The sequence below is a fragment of the Triticum aestivum genome, chromosome 7D (assembly GCF_018294505.1).
Source record: "Triticum aestivum cultivar Chinese Spring chromosome 7D, IWGSC CS RefSeq v2.1, whole genome shotgun sequence".
Classification (NCBI taxonomy): domain Eukaryota; kingdom Viridiplantae; phylum Streptophyta; class Magnoliopsida; order Poales; family Poaceae; genus Triticum; species Triticum aestivum.
In genome coordinates, this window is record NC_057814.1 from 205,779,916 (window position 1) to 205,801,868 (window position 21,953).

The window sequence follows — 21,953 nt, forward strand, 5'->3', positions numbered from 1 at the left end:
CTGCCATTGTTTGTAATTATGGAGTGCCATAGCATGACTCAATCTTGCTCTACTTTTGCTATAAAATATTTCTGGCAGATTCTTAACATGATATTCAATTTTGCCAAGCTTGTTGTAGTTGATCCATACATGCTATGCTTTTGTTCTTGCCATGGATAGCTTCATAAACATGTCATCTTGCTGTAGGTATGCTTTTTTTGTCATGAATTGCCTTGTGGTGAGTGCACCAAGCTCACCAAGATGCCTTCATATTATTGTTTCTGCCATGCTCTGTTTTCTGCTAAGTCTGAAACCTGTTAACGAAACTTGCTACGTTTACATGGTTGCCATCGTATCTTCTGGTCCTTTTTGGCTTATGGTCAGTAAGGGACTTTTGTCATATGAATTTAGTAGAATACTTCCATGCCTTATTTTGCCATGTTGAGTTCCTGTAGCATGTTGTTCTCGTGCTCTGAACATTGCTACCTGATGCTGTTTCAGACATGTCCAGTAATTTCACCAAGTCTGATCCTGTTATCTTTTGCAGTTTTGCCATGCTTGTTTGAGCTTGTTATGTTGTGAACTCGCCGTAGCTCAGTGTTCATCTTTTGTCAAGCATCTCCTTTAGATTACTGCCATATGCTTTGTTGCTATGTTGGAGTGCTGTAGCATTGTTACATGTTGCATTCTAAGTGCTATCATGCTGTTAATCGCAGAATTGTGTCATTCTTGTTTTGCTTGCCATCTGCAAACCGTGCATCCATTTTCGGTGATCTTTATATGGATTTCGACCGAAATCATCTCATCTTTCCAGTGGCATGCTTGGTTTGCCAAGTTACTGCCTTTTTCATCATTTTCCTTCCCGAGCACGCATACGCATCGCATATCATATCTCGCATATCATTCATGTTTCGCATCATGTTGCTTGTGCATTTCCCGGGATTGATTGTGGTTCCATTGCTCGTGTTCTTGTTTGGGTAGAGCCGGGAGACGAGTTCGTGAACAAGGAACCTGTTGAGTACGCTTACGAGGATCAAGCTTTCGACAACTCTGAGAACCTTGCAGGCAAGATGACCACCCCTCGAAATCACTTCTATCTTCGCTTAGCTATTTGTTCGTTCTATTGCCATGCTGCGCTACCTACCACTTGCTATATCATGCCTCCCATATTGCCATGTCAGCCTCTAACCATCCTTTCCTAGCAAACCGTTGTTTGGCTATGTTACCGCTTTTGCTTAGCCCTTCTTATAGCGTTTCTAGTTGCAGGTGAAGTTGAAGTTTGTTCCATGTTGGAACATGGATATGTTGGGATATCACAATATCTCTTATTTAATTAATGCATCTATATATTTTGGTAAAGGGTGGAAGGCTCGGCCTTATGCCTGGTGTTTTTTTTCCACTCTTGCCGCCCTAGTTTCTGTCTTACCGGTATTATGTTCCTTGAGTTTGCGTTCCTTATGCGGTTGGGTGATTTATGGGACCCCCTTGACAATTCGCCTTGAATAAAACTCCTCCAGCAAGGCCCAACTTTGGTTTTACCATTTGCAACCTAAGCCTTTTCCCCCGGGTTTTCGCGAGCCCGAGGGTCATCTTATTTTAACCCCTGGGCCAGTGTTCCTCTGAGTGCTGGTCCAAACTAGAGCACCGCGCGGCACCGTCCCTTGGCAACTTGGGTTATGTTGGTACCTGTACGCTTCGCTCATCCGTTGTGCCCTGAGAACGAGATATGTGCAGCTCCTATCGGGATTTGTCGGCACATTCGGGTGGCTTTTCTGGTCTTGTTTTACCATTGTCGAAATGTCTTGTAAACCGGGATTCCGAAACTGCTCGGGTCTTTCTGGGAGAAGGTTTATCCTTCGTTGACCGTGAGAGCTTATGATGGGCTAAGTTGGGACACCCCTGCAGGGTATTATCTTTCAAAAGCCGTGCCTGCGGTTATGAGGCAGATGGGAATTTGTTAATGTCCGGTTGTAGAGAACTTGTCACTTGACCCAATTAAAATACATCAACTGTGTGTGTAGCCGTGATGGTCTCTTCTCGGCGGAGTCCGGGAAGTGAACACGGCTTGAGTTATGGATGACGTAAGTACAAGTTCAGGATCACTTCTTGGTCATTACTAGATGACGACCGTTCCGTTGCTTCTCTTCTCGCTCCCTTTTGGGTATGTTAGCCACCATATATGCTTATTGCCTGCTGCAGCTCCACCTCATTACACCATCCTTTCCTATAAGCTTAAATAGTCTTGATCTCGCGGGTGTGAGATTGCTGAGTCCTCGTGACTCACAGATTCTACCAAAACAGTTGCAGGTGCTGACGATGCCAGTGCAGATGATGGGATCGATCTCAAGTGGGAGTTCGATGAGGAACGTGGTCGTTACTATGTGTCTTTTCCTGATGATCAGCAGTGGAGCCCATTTGGGACGATCGGGGATCTAGCATTTGGGGTTATCTTATTTTCATTTGGATCTTGACCGTAGTCGGTCTATGTGTGTATTTTGGATGATGTATGAATTATATTTATGTATTGTGTGAAGTGGCGATTGTAAGCCAACTCTTTATCCCATTCTTGTTCATTACATGGGATTGTGTGAAGATGACCCTTCTTGCGACAAAACCACAATGCGGTTATGCCTCTAAGTCGTGCCTCGACACGTGGGAGATATAGCCGCATCGTGGGCGTTACAAGTTGGTAATCAGAGCCATCCCCGACTTAGGAGCCCCCTGCTTGATCGAATCGCTGGCGTTGTTGAGTCTAGAACAAAAATGTTTTGAGTCTTAGGATTATATATATCGGAGAGTAGGATTCTTTTTACTCCTCAGTCCCTTCGTCGCTCTGGTGAGGTCTCCTGACGTAGAAGTTTTGACTCTTCTCTCCTCAAATTTCACTAAAAAAAATTTAGGATCACGCGGGTATCTTGGAATCGTTCCGATGGTTTTGTGACGAGAACATTGTTCTTGGTGCCTCCTGACATTTAGGGGTTGTGGCAGTGTCCCGGGGAGTTGAGCTCCGAGGTGTTGTCGTCACAATTTTATCGTTGCAGTTCTGGAATACCTGAGTTTCGCCGACATCGAAATCTCTTTTATGCAGTTGTTGGTGAGATCACCTCGACGCCACCCAGTACTGGGGCGGGAGTTCGGGAGTATTGCCATAACTCGTATAACGGATGCTTTTCGAAGGTTGAGGTAAACGATTTCCGAAGGTTTCTTGGTTATGTGTTGACGGATGGATACAGCTGGATCTAAGGATTGCTAGTTTGGGTGATATATTTTGTGTCCCCTGTATCCCCAACACCAGATTGCGTAACCAGAAAGTTTCGGGAGTTTATAAGTGGGAATTCAAGTAGCTCTTAGGATATCTTTCCGACAGACGCATGATATGAGATTGGGGTTCGATGTCTAGTGGTCCGCCTATACACGGTTGGTTTTACAGTGGTCTCGTAGTGTCTTAAAGAGTCCTTGGCTATGCCGACTCGGGGACGCTTCGTATGTCATGTGCACAGCCTTGTACATGATGGTGCTGTACGATTGAGCCCGTGTGGGCCCCACCACAAAAACTTCGGACGAAATCTCAATCATATGTTTGTTCCGGCTTATTCTGCAAGCCAATACTTTATTTTGTTTTGTATTGTGGTATTCGAGTTGCTTCGAAGTCATATGTTGATTCCATATCTTTTTCAAGTGGCTTCTCAACTTATGGAAGTGTGATGATTTACTATGGAATTCATTCGTTCATCTTCGTTCGAATGTTTATTGTGAAGACTATATGTTGCAATTTCTATCCGTTGATTCTACTTATCTATTTGTTTATCAAGATGCTAACGGATGTCACCCTCTTCAGGATGGCTCCGCCAACGCGTCAGAATCCGGATCGCAATGAAGCGAGTCAGGCGACCCCTCCGCCACCACCTCCGCCTCCGGAGGCATGGCAAGCTATCATGGCAGCCACCAACGCCAATGCTCAGATGATTCTGCAACTCTTGCAAGAACGCACCCAAGGGCAAGGCAATCAAGGAAATCAAGGTCAAGGCAACAATCAGCCTCACTTCGCTACACTCAACCAGTTTCTCGCAAATCAGCCCAAGTCTTGCAGCTACTGTGCCGAGGCCACGGATGCCGATGATTGGCTCGTGGACATCAACAAGCATTTTGAATGTAGCAATGTCAGGCCTGAGGACTATGTCAAGTTTGCTTCTTTTCAGCTCAAGGACCAAGCTGCCGATTGGTTTCAGCAATGCAAAGATTCCAGAGGAGGTCGTGTGATCACTTGGACTGACTTCTGTCGGGACTTCAAAGCGCACCACATTCCACAAAGTGTTGTTGAGAGCAAGCGTGAGGATTTCCGCAATCTCAAGCAAGGCAACATGTCAGTGTATCAATTCAACATCCAGTTTCAGAAACTTGCTCGCTTCGCTAAACAAGACGTTCCTGATGAAAAGAGCATGATCTATCACTTCAGAGGTGGCCTTAGAGAGGATCTGCAGTTAGCTCTCGTTCTTGTTGAGCCTACTCAGTTTGATCAATTCTATAATATGGCACTGAAGCAAGAGGCTGCTCAGCTCAAGTGTGAGGCTTCTAAGAAGAGAGTCAGGGACGCAGTTCAGTCTTCTTCTTCCTCACTTGTGGCAGCTAAGCAACAGAAGTTCTGGTTGCCTCCTCCTCCTCCGTTTCGTCAGCCTTACCAGCAGAAGAACAAAGGTGGCCATGGTTCTTCCAACTCTTCCAACTCTGGCTATCAGAGCAAGTCTCAGAATCAAGCCCCAAAGTCTAATGCTCCTTATCATCGTCCACTCTCAGAGGTGACTTGCAACAAGTGTCAGCAGAAAGGTCACTATGCTAACAAGTGCTTCAACCAAAGGCGCCTTCTGCCTCCTCCTCCTGTCAGATCTTCCAGCAATGCAGTGGTCAAGCATAATCCAAAGTCTGCAAAGGTGAACATGATGAATGCAGCTCAAGCGGAGGAATCTACTGATGTGATAATGGGTAATCTTCCAGTTAATGATATTCCTGCAAAAGTTTCATTTGATACTGGTGCTTCGCTTTGTTTCATGTCAAGACCGTTTTTTACCAAGCATGAATTCACTTGGTCTTATCTGGATAAACCTTTGGGTGTTGTTTCTCCGGGGAAGTCAATGAGAGCCAACTCGATAGTTCCGGATGTTTCCATCAAGATGGGAAACTATAAATTTCTGTCTTCTCTAGTTGTTCTTGGTAACTCGGATATTGATCTAATTCTCGGGATGGACTGGCTTTCTAAGCACAAGGCTCAACTTGATTGTGCTGCCAGGGAAATTCAATTGACACACTCTTCTGAGGATGTTATCATTTATGCCGCTCGTGATGAAACCATTCGGTTATTTTCTCTCAATGAGAAGGGCGAATTGGATGCCATCTCTCAAATTCCAGTCGTTTGTGAGTACCAAGATGTCTTTCTAGAAGAGCTTCCGGGTATGCCTCCTCACCGGCCAGTTGAGTTCGTTATCAATCTTGAGTCGAGCACTGAACCCGTTTGCAAGCGTCCATACAAGCTTGGACCCAAGGAGCTGAAGGAATTGAAGAAACAGCTCGATGAACAAGAGCGTCTGGGTTTGATTAGACCGAGTTCATCTCCATGGGGTTGTGGTGTTCTTTTTGTAAAGAAGAAGGATGGTACGGACCGACTTTGTGTCGACTACCGTCCATTGAACAAGAAGACAATCAAGAACAAGTATCCACTTCCCAACATCAATGAGCTATTCGAGCAACTCAAAGGTGCTAAATTTTTCTCGAAGCTTGACCTTCGTATGGGTTATCATCAAATTCGCATTCGTGAAGAAGGTATTCCCAACACAGCATTCAGAACAAGTTTTGGTTCTTATGAACATACTGTCGTGTCTTTCGGCCTTGTCAATGCTCCTCCAACTTTCTCTCGGATGATGAATGTCATCTTCAACCCTTATACCAATGAATTCGTCCTGGTGTATCTCGATGATATCTTGGTCTTCTCCAAGAATAAGAAGGACCATGCCAAACATTTGCGATTGGTGCTCGACAAGCTCAGAGAGTATAAATTCTATGCGAAGTTCTCCAACTGTGTCGTGGAATTGTCACGGCAGATGTCCTCGAGCTAGGACTTAGTCGTGGAGCCATCGCAGCTAGGAAGCTTGAAGAGGTTAATGCGGGACAAGGAACACGAGGGTTTATACTGGTTCGGCCCCTTACGGTGAAGGTAAAAGCCTACGTCCAGTTTGAGGTGGTATTGATTAGGGTTACGATCACCAGGGAGCTAAACTGCTATGCCCGGCTCTCGATGAGATTGTTCTTTTTTCTAAACCGCTGTCGGGTCGTCCCTTTATATAGGGAGGCTGACGCCCAGCAGCTCTCAGAGTCCCGGCCGGCTCATAAGAGTGTCCGGCTCGGACTCTCAACTATTCTTGCCTTACACTACAAGTTCTACCATAATAATGATTGCAACTACGGGCCTTAAGCCATATCCGGGTCTTAAGCCCATCTTTGGCCCACCGTCTTTAAGCTTGGCGCCGGGCTTCTGGCAGTGACCATATGAGTAACCCGGCCCCTCCTGGCGGGTGACTCTAAGGTCTATATCCTCAACATTAGGCCCCAGATTGATTTGAGCCGGCTCATGTCAATCTTCCATTCCTTCGACAGAAAAACCTCCGGCTTACAATTGTGTGAAGGCCATAACCCGGCGTGACGTCATCCTCTGGACTCCGGATAATCCGCCGTGACGTCATCTTCCATTAAGTCCGTTTTTTACTCCGCCAGATCCGCAACGGATCTTTTCTTTACTGTCATCCCGAAAATCGAGGCGTTTCGTGGGGAGATAACCACGCCGTGGTCTCCTTGAATCTCGCGCCCACTTATGAACTTGCCTTATAAATAGGCCGGCCCGACGGGCTCTCAACCACTTCTCTCTCCATCTTCTTCCTCGTGCCATTGCTCCTCTGCCCGAGCTCTGCTACTACCACCGCCGTCGCGCCCCCGGTCTTCGTCAACCTTGGCCGCTGCATCACCCTAACTCGGACCAGACAAACGGCGGCAACCTCCGCTCCTCTCCAGCTCCGGTGAGTCTCCGCTACTCCATAGGGCAGATCCGTACTAGGGCTCGAGTAGTTCGTCCGTGTTCTTTGTAGTTCATCACCATTGCCACAAACTCCGGTAGTTTTCTTTCTTACTGCTCCTTTTGATCTTAGATCTGCATAGAACTATTGCGGTGACTGTTTAGCACCCGTTTTACACGCAAGCAGCTCTCTTTTTACTGCATAGGAACTTTGTTTGAGCCCAAGAACTCCCTCGCTTCTGTTTCTAGGTCTAGAAATTTTTCTTTGCCCGACCATTTTGATCCAAAAAAGTTACTACAATGTGTGAAACCTGTTTTACCACACTTAGTAAAAAACTGCAATCATTGAATCCCGGCGGTTTATAGTTCCGGTTTAAAGAAACCACGCGCCGTAGAACCGTCCGGCTTAAAGAAAGCCATGCGCCATAAAAAATTCCGGCTTAGCTGTAATAAGGCCTGTAGACGATCAAATTACTCTCAATCCCTCGGCGGCTTAAATAGCCCGATGCACTTAAGTGTATACCATTAGTCCCCTTCATAAGCCGCCACCTTGACATTGAACTGTAGATTTCCTCCGGCTCATAATTAACCCGGACGTTTTTTCCTTTTATCATAGACCGCCGACTTTCACCATGCCTCCCAAAGCTCCCATTACTTGCAACTGGATGAGGTCCAATGTCACCAATGAGACCCTAGCAGATTTTGTTAAGTCCGGATATCTGCCCAAGAAGGATGTCATGTCCTACCGTGCCCCTGACCCGTCAGAAGAGAGACCACAGCCAAAGGACGGGGAGGTAGTGATTTTTGCGGATCATATGAGCCGGGGCTTCGCACCGCCCGGTTCAAAGTTTTTCAGAGACGTTCTGAACTTCTTCGACTTGCGGCCTCAAGATATAGGACCCAACTCAGTGTCCAACATCTGCAATTTCCAAGTCTTCTGCGAGGTTTATCTTGGAGAAGAACCTAGTCTGCTGCTCTTCAGAGAGCTTTTTTACTTAAACCGTCAGAATGAGTGCGCCAATGGACCAAGTCTAGAGCTAGGTGGCATCTCCATTCAGCGGCGAAGAGACTGTCTTTTCCCTTATGCCGAGCCGCCGAGCCACCCAAAGGACTGGAACATGACTTGGTTCTATTGCCAAGATACGTCACCGGCTGATGAAAGTCCGCTGCCCGGCTTTCGCCCATCACGTCTGGAGTCAACACACCCATTGTCAGACAAACTGACTCCGGCGGAGCGCCAGCCTCTGCTTCCCACCATCAACAAGATCAAGGCTCTCCTGGGCAATGGTCTAAATGGAATCGATCTGGTCCGGGTCTGGATCTCATGGCGGGTGATCCCATTGAGCCGCCGCCCCGGCTTAATGTGTGAGTACACGGGCCGAAAAGACGACCCTCAGAGACACAGCCGCAATGATCTTCCTGAAGACGTTGCAGAGGAGATGACCAAGGCTCTCTTGAACGAGAGCCTGGCAGACTGTGGAAGGACCGGGTTAGCCCCCTTCTGCAAGACCAACCCAGCCCCAGCGGTAAGCCGCCAATCTGATCATCCTATCTTCTTCTGTATATAACCTTCATCTGAATCGTTTGAAGAAATCATCATTGTATTTTTCAGGCTGACGACAAGTTCTGGCGGGTCAAATATGACCATGAGGCGGCCAAGAAGGCCAGAAAGGTGAAGAAAGCCGCCAAGAAAGCCGCTCCCCGTAAGAAGGGAAGTAGGCCCACTGCTTCGGAGCTGTTGCAGCTAAGTGACAGCTCCGAGTCTGAGGTAATTCCTAAACCTGTAAGCTCTTGTTATACTTGTCGTTTATTTCTGTCCGCCTTATCAATGCTGTTTATCAACAGGAGGACACCGGAGCCAGTAACCCGGTGGTTGAAGAGGTAACAATACTTTCCTCCGACTCGGAGCCCTTGCCAAGGCTGAAAACCCGAAGAGTAACCCGGAAAGTAAGCTTTTCCCATCCTTTAGCTTACCAAGATCCTCAATTTATTTTGAAGCGACAGGTTCATGAGAGCCGGCGGCACACCCGGACCAGCAAGGACACTGACCTCTCCTCCGGGTTACCTGATGCATCAAGGAAACGCCGGACCGAGGTGATCGCAAAATTGTACCCTTTTCATCCTTTTGCGGGTGTTATACGCCAACCGCTTAATTCTTCTGACTCAAATTATCAGGAGACTTCCCCTTCTTCCGGCGACTCTATGCAGTCGAATCTGCCGGCTTTCAAGACCGCGCCCGGGTAACGATAATCATCTCATGTTGTTCTGATCTTTACTCATATTTTTTGTACTAACCTTTGTTGTTCTTTCAGTGCCCAGGCAAAGCTCACCAAGAGGGTGAAGAAAACCAAGTCGGCCGGAGTGCCGGATTTGCCTGAGCCGGAGGTGACGGTCCAAGAACCGCCAGCTGCCTCCGCCCCCGAAGCCACCACTCCAATGGACACGGCGCCTGTAGAAGCTTCTGCTGACCCGGAGGCCTCCGGCTCGGCCCAACCAACAAATGACCCGGACGTGGTAATCACCCGGACGGAGTTCGTTGAACCGGGGAGACCTACCGTGCTGGCCAAGTGCTCCGCTAAGGGGGAGTTGCTGCAGCCCCACCGGGTGAACCTGGACCTCTCCGACTACACCAACCTGAGCATTGGAGAGCTCGTCTCTGGCTACATCAGCCAAGTGCACAAGAGCCGGGACGCCGAGGTTGCCATGGTGACCCAGATCCAGCAGAAGTCTGAGGTAACATCCTTTTGTCCTCTTATTTACTGCTTAGTTACCTGTACCATGCTAGCCCCCAAGTCGACGACTTATGACTGAGTACGTTGTAGACTTAGGTTCCGGCTTACTCCATTTGAACCGGCAATATGTAGATAGAAAACGTTCAATATGCATTAGCCCCCAAGTGCCAAGTGTCTTTGCTTGGAAAACACTTGGGACTTTAAATTTGTAGAGTAATTGTTCATGCCATAACCCGAAAACTTATACAGGCTGCTGGCAAGAAGCTGGAGACTGACCTTGCTGATCTCACGAGCCGGCTGAAGATGCAAGAGATGGAGACCCGGAAGGCAAACGCCAAGTTCGTGTCCAGCATCGCCGCGCAAGAGAAGCTGAAGACGGAGTTCGACGCTGAGCGGAAGGCATGGGCCGAAGAAAAGGCCGCATTGGTGACCCGGGCTGAACAGGCGGAGAAGACTCTCTCCGAGAAGACCGCCGAGCTCTCCGGCCTAAAGCGCCAGGTTTCCCAGATGGTGGCCGCCATCTTCGGTAAGTCGCCTCACCGGCTTTCATCAAGTTTAAAATGTTTATATCTCATAATTCATCCTTGTCGCCGGCTTATCTGATTCTGTTAAACAGGTCCCAGAAGTGCCAACCTCAACCAGAGCGTGGTCACCAAGCTGAAGGCCGTGTATACCCTGGTGGAGCAGCTCTACACCGGGTCACAGCGTGCCTTAGCTGTGGTGGCCTTATCCAACGAGGTGCCGACTCACTTGGCAGAAGTCCTTCGCCGGCTCGCTGTACTGCCTCAACGGATTCAAGAGCTGCGACGGGCCTCTGCAAGAGCCGGAGCAATCGCCGCGCTGAGCCGGGCCAAGGCATTCCTGCCGGAGTTAGACCCGGCGGACATCGCCCTTGGCTATCCAAGCCTGAAGGAAGACGGCTCAGCTTTCGATCAGAAGGACTTCGCAGCTTGCGTGAAGGCTGTACGCCCGGTGGCCACCCTTATCGGGAACGACACAGATCTGACCAAGTACCAGCCGGGTTACAATGCGGAGAATCGGAGGATTCCAACCCCTCGCTATGAAGCCCTCAACTTGATCCCGCCGGCTTGTCAGCACACTTTCGCCCCGGAGATTGACCCGGCCGGGTTAATTGACGAGGAAGCCCAATTCGAAGCTCTCAGCAGCATTGACTGGAAGTCATCAACCCTCCAGGTCTTGGGATCAGCCGGAGGAGAAGATAGGAACGAGCCGAAGACTTCAACTCAGCAAGCGTCGTAGTTCGGCTGGCGGTTTACCAAACAATGCTCCACCCTTTTAGACTTGATGAGTTTTGTAATAGAGTAGGTGCAACAGTTTATCTCTGCCGTGCCATCGTGCACGTATTAAATGCTGAAGTCTTTTGAAGTTGTCTCTTTGACGTTTCTCCGGGTCATAATCAATCCTGTGTTTTTCTTAACCTCAAAAGAGGTGCCTTTAATTATCCTGCATAGAAAGGCAAATCACAAGTCTCGAGGCGGCTTACCGCCCTGAGAGTCATAAGTTTCAGATAACCCGAAATATGAATCAAAAAAGACTTGTCTTCAATGATATCCTGAATACAGCCGTAAGAACATACTTAACGGCCTACAAGCATACTTCCGGTTTAGATAACCCGGATAAGAAGGTTGATACCGCAACTCCGGTTTACCTGTCTTATAACACCCATTGCGTTCAGCAATACTGTAAACCAAAGTTAAGCCGGCAAAGTGAGACCCGGCTGTACACACTTTGACATAATCAGAGAAAACTTGTGATAAAGCGGAAGAACTTAGGGGCTTCCGGTTCGAATACGACCAGAAACCCGGCCCAAAGGGGTTAAGCTAAGATTCGGATACGATCATATAGCCCCCAGTGGGTGTGGCGATGCCAATCAAGAGGGTACCGACAGCTATGTTCTCTTTGGTTCGAATACGACCCATGTTTGAACAGGAAGCCCCCAAGTGATTTTAAGAATTGTTTAACGACGCTGATTCGAATACGATCCACGTCGGTTCTCAGAGGGGTTAAACTACGATTCAAATATGACCAAAGGTAACCTCCCAATGAGCTCGGCACTTTGCCAATCAAATGGGCATCGACAGCTATGCTCTCTTTGGTTCGAATACGACCCATGTTTGAACAGGAAGCCCCCAAGTGATTTTAAGAATTGTTTAACGACGCTGATTCGAATACGATCCACGTCGGTTCTCAGAGGGGTTAAACTATGATTCAAATATGACCAAAGGTAACCTCCCAATGAGCTCAGCACTTTGCCAATCAACTGGGTATCGACAGCTATGCTCTCTTTGGTTCGAATACGACCCATGTTTGAACAGGAAGCCCCCAAGTGACCTTATTGCTTACGGCTAGATTCGAATACGATCATAAACCGGATCCTCCTTTAAGTCATCATGTAATCTTGCAATGAAAACAACACGTGCATATTTGGAGGAGAAAAAAGGACAGAGGTCCTGCTTTATTGCTTATCATAATATATACATGGCTGAGAGAAATATGTACACCACGAGAGCCGGTGGCTCAAGTGTAGTAAGGCCGAAGCTGAGCTATGTTCCACGGCCGACGGGTCTCTTCCTCCGACTTACGTGAATCTTTGTGCTCCCGAATGTCAATGAGGTAATATGACCCGTTGTGCAAGTTCTTGCTGACCACAAAGGGCCCTTCCCAAGGCGGGGATAACTTGTGTGCATCTGTTTGATCCTGGATGAGCCGGAGCACGAGATCGCCTTCCTGGAAGACCCGGGATTTAACCCGGCGGCTATGATAACGGCGCAGGTCTTGTTGGTAAATCGCTGAACGGGCTGCTGCCACATCACGCTGTTCGTCCAACAAGTCAAGAGCATCTTGGCGCGCCTGTTCATTATCCGCCTCAACGTAAGCCGCCACGCGAGGTGAGTCATGACGGATGTCACTGGGGAGGACTGCTTCTGCTCCATAAACCATGAAGAAAGGCGTAAAACCTGTAGACCTGTTAGGAGTAGTGTTGATGCTCCATAACACGGAGGGCAACTCCTCCACCCAACAACCCGGCGTCCGTTGCAAAGGGACCAAAAGCCGGGGCTTGATACCCTTCAGAATCTCCTGATTAGCTCTCTCAGCTTGACCATTGGATTGAGGATGAGCCACTGAGGAAACATCAAGTCGGATATGCTCTCGTTGACAAAACTCCTCCATGGCGCCTTTGGAGAGATTGGTGCCATTGTCAGTGATAATGCTGTGCGGAAAACCAAAGCGAAAGATCACCTTTTTCATAAACTGAACCGCCGTGGCTGCATCACACTTGCTAACTGGCTCCGCTTCAACCCACTTGGTAAACTTGTCAACTGCCACCAAGAGGTGGGTCTTCTTATCCTTGGACCTTTTGAAAGGCCCAACCATATCAAGCCCCCAGACCGCAAAGGGCCAAGTGATTGGGATCATCCTCAGCTCCTGAGCCGGCACATGAGCCCGTCGTGAGAACCTTTGGCAACCATCACACTTAATGACCAAGTCCTCTGCATCCGCATGAGCCGTCAACCAATAAAAACCATGAAGAAAAGCCTTGGCCACAAGAGACTTTGAGCCGGCGTGATGGCCACAATCCCCTTCATGGATCTCACGCAAGATCTCTTGACCTTCCTCAGGGGAAACACAACGCTGAAACGCCCCGTAACACTGCGGTGATGCAACTCCCCATTGATAACAATCATTGACTTAGCCCGCCGGGTTATTTGCCTGGCCAAAGTTTCATCCTCAGGCAACTCGCCCCGGGTCATGTAAGCCAGATATGGCATTGTCCAGTCTGGTATGATATGGAGAGCCGCCACCAGTCGTGCCTCCGGGTCAGGGACAGCCAAGTCTTCCTCTGTGGGCAACTTAACAGAAGGGCTATACAGGACGTCCAGGAAAGTGTTAGGCGGCACCGGTTTTCGCTGAGAGCCCAGCCGGCTTAAAGCATCCGCCGCCTCGTTCTTCCTGCGATCGATGTGTTCCACTTGATAACCCTGAAAGTGCCCAGCAATAGCATCAACCTCGCGGCGATAAGCCGCCATGAGAGGGTCCTTGGAATCCCACTTTCCTGATACTTGTTGAGCCACCAAGTCTGAGTCGCCGAAGCACCTTACCCGGCTTAAGCTCATCTCTTTAGCCATCCGAAGACCATGGAGCAAGGCCTCGTACTCAGCCGCGTTGTTAGTGCAAGGAAACAGCAACTGTAGCACATAATGGAAACTTGTCACCTTTAGGGGAAGCCAACACAACTCCAGCCCCCGAGCCCTCCAACTGCCTGGACCCATCAAAGTGGATAGTCCAATATGTGTTATCCGGCTTCTGCTCGGGCACTTGTGACTCTGTCCAGTCATTGATGAAATCCACCAAGGCCTGAGATTTAACAGCAGTGCGTGGCACGTACTTGAGACCATGAGGTCCAAGCTCTATAGCCCACTTAGCTACTCTCCCTGTGGCCTCTCTGTTTTGAATGATATCACCAAGAGGGGCAGAACTGACCACCGTGATGGGATGACCCTGAAAATAATGCTTAAGTTTCCGGCTCGCCATGAACACACCATAAACAAGCTTCTGCCAATGCGGATACCGCTGCTTGGACTCAATGAGCACTTCGCTGACATAATAAACCGGCCGCTGAACCGGATGCTCCTTACCCTCCTCCTTGCGCTCCACCACCATAGCCACACTGACGGCTCGTGTGTTCGCCGCCACATATAATAATAAGGGCTCCTTATCAACCGGAGCAGCAAGGACTGGGGGCTCTGCCAGCTGCTTCTTCAAATCCTCAAAGGCAGTATTAGCTGCATCATTCCAGACAAAGTTATCAGTTTTCTTCATCAACTGATATAATGGCATGGCCTTCTCACCCAAACGGCTTATAAACCGGCTTAAAGCAGCGATGCGACCCGCCAAACGCTGAACGTCATTTATACACGCCGGCTTAGCCAGGGAGGTGATGGCCTTGATCTTCTCCGGGTTAGCCTCAATGCCTCTGTCAGAAACCAAAAAACCCAAGAGTTTGCCTGCAGGAACACCAAAGACACACTTGGCCGGGTTAAGCATCATCTTGTAGACCCGGAGATTATCAAAGGTTTCCCTTAAATCATCTATCAGGGTTTCCTCTTTATGGACTTAACCACAATATCGTCCACATAAGCGTGAACATTGCGCCCAATCTGTTTATGAAGACAGTTCTGTACACAACGCTGGTAAGTCGCCTGTGCACACTTGAGTCCAAAGGGCATAGACACATAGCAGAAGGCTCCAAAGGGAGTGATGAACGCCGTCTTCTCCTGGTCCTTAACTGCCATCTTAATCTGATGATATCCGGAATAAGCATCCAAGAAACTTAAGCGCGCACAACCTGCCGTAGCATCAATGATTTGATCAATACGGGGGAGGGCAAAAGGATCAGCCGGACACGCCTTGTTTAAGTCCGTGTAGTCCACACACATCCGCCAAGTGCCGTTCTTCTTGAGTACGAGCACCGGGTTAGCTAACCACTCTGGGTGAAAGACTTCAACAATAAACCCGGCCGCCAAGAGCCGGGCCACCTCTTCACCAATAGCTTTCCGCCTCTCTTCATTAAACCGCCGAAGGAACTGCCTGACCGGCTTAAATTTCGGATCAACATTGAGAGTGTGCTCAGCGAGTTCTCTAGGTACACCTGGCATGTCAGAAGGTTTCCATGCGAAGATGTCCCTATTCTCACGGATGAACTCGATGAGCGCGCCTTCCTATTTTGGATCCAGATTGGCACTGATGCTAAATTGCTGAGATGAGTCTCCTGGAACGAAATCAACAAGTTTAGTCTCATCAGCTGACTTAAATTTCATCGCCGGCTCATGCTCCGTAGTCGGCTTTTTCAGAGAGGTCATATCTGTTGGGTCAACATTGTCTTTGTAAAACTTCAACTCCTCTGTTGCACAAACAGATTCTGCATAAGCTGCATCGCCTTCCTCACACTCCAGGGCCACTTTCCGGCTGCCGTGAACCGTAATGGTCCCGTTGTGACCCGGCATCTTGAGCTGTAAGTACACATAACACGGCCGAGCCATGAACTTGGCGTAAGCCGGCCGCCCAAATATAGCATGGTACGGGCTTCTTATCTTAACCACCTCAAAGGTCAATTTCTCCACCCTGTAGTTGTTCTCATCTCCAAAGGCCACTTCCAATTCGATCTTGCCGACTGGATAAGCCGACTTACCAGGTACCACACCGTGGAAAATAGTGTTGGACTGGCTGAGGTTCTTATCAATCAACCCCATACGACGGAAAGTCTCATAATAGAGGATGTTGATGCTGCTGCCTCCATCCATGAGCACCTTAGTGAACTTATATCCCCCCACCTGAGGAGCCACCACTAGGGCCAAGTGGCCCGGGTTATCCACCCGGGGAGGGCGATCCTCCCTACTCCACACTATAGGCTGCTCAGACCACCGCAAGTAGCGTGGGACCGCCGGCTCAACAGCATTCACAGCCCTCTTATGAAGCTTCTGATCTCGCTTACACAGACTGGTGGTAAACACATGATACTGTCCACCGCTAAGCTGCTTTGGATTGGTCTGATAACCCCCCTGCTGCTGTTGATGACCCTGGCCAGACTGTTGATTAAAGCCCCCTTGACCGTTCTGAGGACCAGAATTTGAGCCGCCGCCCGGGCCATGAAAGCCGCCGGCGCCTGAGCCGCCGCCCGGGCCATTGTAATTCTTAAAGGCCTTCATGATTGCACAATCCTTCCATAGATGAGTCGCTGGCTTCTCTCTAGAGCCGTGCCTTGGACAAGGCTCATTCAACAGCTGTTCCAGCGTCGGGCCTGACCCGCCGCCTCGGGGAGGGGGCCTCCCCTTGCGTCGCTGGTTATTACCTTGTGAGCTGGCGTTGGCTACAAACTCTAGGCTGCCATCTGCCTTGCGCTTGCCTCCTCCTTGGTTCCCCGGGTTATGCTGAGGACCCTTGCCATTGCCATTCTTCTTTCCCTTCCCTGTCCTTTCATCATCTGAAGGGGGATCCTTGGTACCATCAGAATCGGCGTACTTGACAAGAGCCGCCATTAGTGTACCCATATCACTGCAGTCGCGCTTAAGCCGCCCGAGTTTCATCTTCAGGGGCACAAAACGACAATTCTGCTCCAGCATTAAAACTGCTGAGCCGGCATCCATCTTGTCTGACGAGTGTATGATCTCCTTAACCCGGCGAACCCAATGTGTCGTAGACTCACCCTCCTGCTGCTTACAGTTAGTCAAATCCACAATTGACATAGACTGCCTACAGGTATCTTTGAAGTTTTGGATGAACCGGGCTTTCAGCTCAGCCCAAGACCCAATGGAATTCGGTGGTAGCCCTTTCAACCAAGTGCGGGCAGTCCCATCTAACATCATGGTGAAATACTTAGCCATGGCCGCCTCACTGACCTCCAGCAGCTCCATAGCCATCTCATAACTCTCGATCCAGGCTGCAGGCTGTAAGTCTGCTGTGTAATTAGGCACCTTCCTAGGGCCTTTGAAGTCCTTGGGTAGACGCTCATTGCGGATAGCTGGTACTAAACAAGGGACACCCCCAGTCCTGGTGGGGATACCCACGTCGACGGAAGTCGTCGGATAAGCCGGGGGGGTCTGGTAAGCCGTCAATTGAGGCACCTGCTCCGCCTCTTGCCGCGCTCTGTCCTGGTCTGGTGCGTGAAAAGCTCCGTTATGAACCGGGCCATGGCCAGGGGGCGGGTCATGGCATCGGACGTTACTCGAACCGGTCGCTGAGACCATGTGTCTGCTGTAACTCGGGCTCTGGCCTGGACGAGGGGTCGAGTGGATCCTGTCTCGGCTGTAAGGAATACGCCTCTTGCTGCGCCAGTGCTGTCTGAAGGAGTTCCCTGACCCGGCGGGTTTCAATAGCCGTCGGAGAGTCGCCGTCAACTGGGAGAGCCGCCAGCCGTGCTGCCGCAGCGACCATGTTCTCCAGCGGGTTATTATAATGACCCGGGGGTATTGGCACGTACTGAGGCGGGGCAGGGGGCACCTGGGGAGGCCCCATCACCCATGGCTGAATAGGGGCTCCAGACCCGGGCACTATGACCCCTGGCGGGTTACTAGACCCTGCACCTGGCGTGTTGAAGAGGTTGCGTGGATCGTAAACCGGAGGGAGTCGAGATTGGGTCTTTTGATGCCTCCTTCTCATGACCTCATTGGACGCGTTCTGATCCATCGTGAGTTGGAAGGACTGCGCCTGGATCAGCTGAGTTTGGGCATCGAGAGCCGCCCTCTCTGCAGCCATCCTGATCCCTTCCGCTGCAAGCTCCTCCTTAGCTTTCACTAGATCCAATTTTAACTGTGCCACCTCCGCATCATGCTGAGCTTGATCCGCCGGGTCAACCGTGGCGGTTAACAGGGCCGTCATCTTGTCCGTGAGATCCATCAGCACCTGAGCCGGAGAAGGCACTGGGTTTCCCGCTCCAGCAGCGGGGTTCTGAACAGGCTGCGCGCCAGCCATAAAGACTCCAACCTGACTTGGCGGCTCAAACGGGTCCGGAATACTGTCACCATCGGAACAACCCATGAGCCTGCCATCTTGAAGTTGATACAACGAGTTTGACTCATCGGTGGCCGACTCGCCGTCAGAGCCGGCGGCCGCCTCATCACCAGACCCAGATAGATCAGAGGGCCCTCCATGGATACATCCCACAAACGCGCGCCTTAAGGCAGGCCGGGCCCGGGCGGGTCGTGCACGCTGAGCCGTCTCAATGAGATCGGCGCAGAGATCTGGCTCAGGGCCCGGCTCACCAATCTTGCCAATGAAAACATGAATTCCGCCGAAGGGGACCCGGTACCCATACTCAATTGAGCCGGCGTCGGGGCCCCAGTTTGCATCGTCGGTGTAGAGCTTGTCGCGACGACTCTTGGTCATCCGGCCCACATCGTATCCCTTGAGCCCTTCGAAGCTGCCCTTCAAGAACTCAAATCCACCGTGCGCTGGCCCCACGGTGGGCGCCAACTGTCGTGGAATTGTCACGGCAGATGTCCTCGAGCTAGGACTTAGTCGTGGAGCCATCGCAGCTAGGAAGCTTGAAGAGGTTAATGCGGGACAAGGAACAGGAGGGTTTATACTGGTTCGGCCCCTTACGGTGAAGGTAAAAGCCTACGTCCAGTTTGAGGTGGTATTGATTAGGGTTATGATCACCAGGGAGCTAAACTGCTATGCCCGGCTCTCGATGAGATTGTTCTTTTTTCTAAACCGCTGCCGGGTTGTCCCTTTATATAGGGAGGCTAACGCCCAGCAGCTCTCAGTGTCCCGGCCGGCTCTCGGACTCTCAACTATTCTTGCCTTACACTACAAGTTCTACCATAATAATGATTGCAACTACGGGCCTTAAGCCATATCCGGGTCTTAAGCCCATCTTTGGCCCACCTCTTTAAGCTTGGCGCCGGGCTTCTGGCAGTGACCATATGAGTAACCCGGCCCCTCCTGGCGGGTGACTCTAAGGTCTATATCCTCAACAAAATGTGAGTTTTGGCTCGATGAAGTTCTTTACCTTCGTCACATCATCTCTGCCAAGGGCATCGCTGTTAACCCCGAGAAGGTGTCCGCAATTGTGAATTGGGAACCTCCTCAGAATGTCAAGCAGCTCCGCAGTTTTCTTGGTCTTGCAAGCTATTGCCGAAGATTCGTTGAGAATTTCTCTAAGATTGCAAAGCCTCTTTCCAACCTCCTCTAGAAGCATGTGAAGTATGTCTGGTCTCCTGAGTGTGACGTTGCTTTCAACACTCTCAAAGAGAAACTTGTCACAGCTCATGTCTTGACTCCTCCTGATGAATCCAAGCCATTTGAAGTTTTCTGTGATGCTTCTCTCCAAGGTCTCGGTGCTGTGATAATGCAAGAGAAGAAATTTGTGGCCTATACCTCTCGTCAGTTGAAGCCCAACGAAAAGAACTACCCCACTCACGATCTTGAGTTGGCGGCATTTGTCCATGCATTAATAACGTGGAGACATCTCTTGTTGGGAAGACAAGTGGACATTTTCACCGATCACAAGAGTCTCAAGTACATCTTCACTCAGCCCAACCTCAACCTCAGGCAGACTCGATGGGTCGAAATGATTCAAGAGTATAATCCGAGTATTGAATATACTCTAGGCAAGGCAAATGTCATTGCAGATGCTTTAAGCAGGAAGGCTTATTGCAACAGCTTAATTCTCAAGCCATTCCAACCGGATCTTTGTGAAGCTTTCCGCAAGCTGAATCTCCAAGTTGTTCCTGAAGGCTTTCTTGCCAACCTCATAGTCTCTCCTACTTTGGAAGATCAAATTTGTGAGGCACAACTTCTTGATGCCATGGTGAAGAAGGTGAAACGTGGCATCGACAAGGGTCTTTCCAAATACAAGTGCTATCGCATTGATGACAGAGACACTTTATTCTTCGAGGACCGGATTGTGGTTCCTAAGGGTGATCTAAGGAAAGTCATAATGAACGAGGCGCACAATTCTCTCCTTTCCATTCATCCTGGAAGTATGAAGATGTATCATGACCTCAAGCAGTCGTATTGGTGGACTCGAATGAATCGAGAAATCGCTCAATTCGTGAATGAATGTGATGTCTGTCGAAGGGTGGAAGCAGAACACCAACGACCAGCTGGTCTCCTTCAACCTCTTGCTATCCCAGAATGGAAGTTTGATCATGTCGAAATGGACTTCGTGACTGGTTTTCCCAACTCCAAGCATGGAAATGATGCTATCTTCGTTGTCATCGACAAGCTTTCTAAAGTGGCTCACTTCCTTCCAATCAAAGAATCCATCACAGCAGCTCAGTTGGCAGAGCTATACACCTCCAGGATTGTCTCATTGCACGGCATTCCACAATTGTTTTCTTCAGATTGTGGAAGCATCTTCACCTCTAAGTTCTGGGACTCCTTCCAGAAGGCCATTGGCACCAATATTCGCTTTAGCACACCTTTCCATCCTCAAACTAGTGGCCAAGTCGAGCGAGTCAATCAAATTCTTGAAGATATGCTCAGGGCTTGTGTCATTTCCTTTGGCATGAAATGGGAAGATTGTCTTCCATATGCTGAATTCTCCTACAACAACAGCTTCCAAGCAAGTTCGGGCAAGGCCCCATTCGAGATTCTCTATGGCAGAAAGTGTCGTACTCCTCTCAATTGGTCAGAGACTGGTGAACGCCAACTTCTTGGCAATGACTTAATCACAGAAGCTGAAGAAATGTGTAAAGTCATCCGTGATAATCTCAAAGCCGCGCAATCGCGCCAGAAGAGTTACTATGATAGTAAGCACCGTGATGTGGCTTTCGAGATCGGAGACCATGTCTACCTCCGCGTCTCTCCAATGAAAGGCACTCGTCGCTTTGGTATCAAAGGGAAGCTTGCCCCTAGATACGTGGGTCCTTTCAAGATCATTGGCAAAAGAGGCGACCTTGCCTATCAACTTGAGCTTCCTTCCAACTTCGCGAACATGCACGATGTGTTCCACGTGTCACAGCTCCGCAAGTGCTTCAAGACGCCTGAGCGCACCATCAACTTCGAAGAGATTGACCTCCAAGAAGATCTGTCTTATAATGAGCACCCCGTTGCTATTCTTGAAGAAACTGAGCGCAAGACTCGCAACAAGTCAATCAAATTCCTAAAAGTTAAGTGGTCGCACCATTCCGACCGAGAAGCCACCTGGGAACGCGAGGACCACCTCCGTTCCGAATATCCGGAGTTCTTTCAATCCTAGATCTCAGGACGAGATCCTCTCATAGTGGTGGAGTGTTGTAACACCCCGGATGTAAATTTCCATATTTGTAACTCCAACTCTTGCCATTTTCGGCTATGTGTTATGATATTCCCTTCGTGGTCGGGTTTTGTCTTTCGTTTTGCATTTTTTTCATGTCATGCATTTCATATCATGTCATCATGTGCATTGCATTTGCATACGTGTTCGTCTCATGCATCCGAGCATTTTCCCCGTTGTCCGTTTTGCAATCCGGCGCTCCCATCTCCTCCGGTGCCCCCTTTTGTTTTCTTTCATGAGCGGGTGTCAAACGTTCTCGGAATGGACCGAGGCTTGTCAAGTGGCCTTGGTATACTCTCGGGAGACCACCGGTCAAGTTTCGTTTCATTTGGAGGTCGTTTGGTACTCCAACGGTTAACCGGGTAACCGCAAAGTCCGTTTGTCTGTTGCAGCAAAAAAAACCTCA